The following is a 501-nucleotide window of genomic DNA, read 5'->3' as shown; positions in this document are numbered from 1 at the left end:
TTAGGGAACCCGGGAAATATTACGGGGGAAATTGCCGTCGAAGAAGTCGATGCACGGAGGGGGGTAGGGGCAGCGAGGGGAGGTGGAGGATCTGTTAGGAATGATTTGATTGGAAAAAAGGTTTTGGGGGGGGGAAGGGAAAGGAAAAGGTGGGGAAAAAAAGGTTTTCAGATGGGGAAAATATTTGTTGAGCTCAGCACGATGTGTTCTATGTGTGATTTATGTCCAATACTTGAAAATATTTATCTATTTCAGATCAAATTTTCCAAAATATCTGTGTTATTTTATCTAACATTATAAAGACAAGGAATTTTTTCGTCTCATACTTAAAAAAAACTTTAAAATACAGCCCTTTTTTTATATAAATGTAAAATTTCCCACCTATGCAAAACAAAAGCAAAGGTCACAGGTTTATGTCACAAACGTAGTTGCCCAGGGTCTGGCAGTAACGGCTGCACTTCTGGCTGCCATGGCACCACAAACAGGAGCGAGAAGGACAAC

The sequence above is a fragment of the Penaeus monodon genome, chromosome 34, assembly GCF_015228065.2.
Source record: "Penaeus monodon isolate SGIC_2016 chromosome 34, NSTDA_Pmon_1, whole genome shotgun sequence".
Classification (NCBI taxonomy): domain Eukaryota; kingdom Metazoa; phylum Arthropoda; class Malacostraca; order Decapoda; family Penaeidae; genus Penaeus; species Penaeus monodon.
Note: the sequence above shows the minus strand (reverse complement) of the source record.